This window comes from Acipenser ruthenus, unplaced genomic scaffold (assembly GCF_902713425.1).
Source record: "Acipenser ruthenus unplaced genomic scaffold, fAciRut3.2 maternal haplotype, whole genome shotgun sequence".
Classification (NCBI taxonomy): Eukaryota; Metazoa; Chordata; class Actinopteri; order Acipenseriformes; family Acipenseridae; genus Acipenser; species Acipenser ruthenus.
Genome location: NW_026707980.1, coordinates 5,001 through 6,665, shown reverse-complemented (window position 1 = coordinate 6,665; position 1,665 = coordinate 5,001).

The window sequence follows — 1,665 nt, the reverse complement described above, 5'->3', positions numbered from 1 at the left end:
TCTGATAGAGACACAGGGATATCTTCAGACGGCACGGTTCAGGTGTTTTGAGACTTGTGGAAAGGATGGAAGTTTTACAAATATTACTATTTTTTTTTTATCAATAACTAGAGTAAATTATCAAAATCTATTGTTCTGTATATGACTGGTTGTATGTTAACCTTACAGAGGATTCTATGAAGAGAAATGTAATAAATGAATTTTCAAATTTGACAGGCCCTCGATGTGCGTCTCTTGTTTTGTGTTTTGTTGTTCTTCAGAGCCGGGCTCGCTGACAGGTTTAAAACACAACGCGTCGCTTTCCCTGGCGTTCTGCTGCCTGGACTTATTCCTGCGATATCTTTATCAACACAATCGCCATGGTTTATGTTTTTATTAACATGTCCCTCGTCATGAATAGTTCTGAGGAGTTGTTTTAGTTTTCCATCAGTTATGAACGGAGCGCGGGAGGGGACTTGAGACAAAAAATATATCTCCCAGAGACACACAGGTACTGACGCACACACACACACACACACACACACACACAGGTACTGATGCACGCATGCGCACGCACACACACACACAGGTACTTACCCCCCCACACACACACAGGTAGTGACCTGCGCACACACACACACACACACAGGTACTGACACACACACACACACACACACACACACACACACACAGGTACTGACACACAGACACAGGTACTGAAATACACACAGAGGTACTGACCTGCGCACACACAGGTACTGACACGCACACACACACAGGTACTGACAAACAGACACACACACTGAGACACACACACACAGATAGTGACACACACACTGATACACACAGGTACACACACACACACACACACTGAGACACTAAGACACACACACAGAGATAGTGACACACACAGGTACTGTCACACACGCACACACACACACACACAGATAGTGACACATACACACAGGTACTGACACAGACACAGGTACTGACACACACACACACAGGTACTGACACACACACACACACACACAGGTACTGACGCACACACAGGTACAGACAAGGAAACACAGGTACTGACACACACACGCACACGTACACTTATGGTATGCACTATAGCTGCCAGTTAAATATTTAACTGAATGTTAAATCTACCTAAGAGATTTAAGATTTATTTAAATATTTAGCTAAATGTTAAATCTAATTAAGAGATTTAAGATGTATTTAAATATTTAGCTAACTGTTAAATCTTGTAACTAGATTTCTAGTTTATAAAAAGCTGTATTTATTTTCTCCTCATTTCTGGCAGCCCATACTAACGCCGCTCGGAACTTTGGCATTTTTAAATCCTAACGGTCTCTGCTCAGCGGAGTGGAATGTTCAGGAGCCGGTTGCCTAGCAGCGTCTCCGCCTCCTTCTCTGCCCCGCCCCCTCTCTCCCTCTCTCGTTGCTCCAGCTAGGAGTTCACATTCAGCTTCCTTAGATTATATAGCGCCATTCTTTACTAACTTTTACAAATGAGCTTATTGGAGGCTTTGTGTTTTTAAGATGGTTCAGGTGCAGTCCGGGCAGACTGACTGCAGCATCATTACAGTATACCGCACTGCGCTCGGCTTTGTGTGGAGGCTGATACACAAAATAATGAACGACTGGTAAAGAAATCACATGGATTGCTTTTTTTTAAAA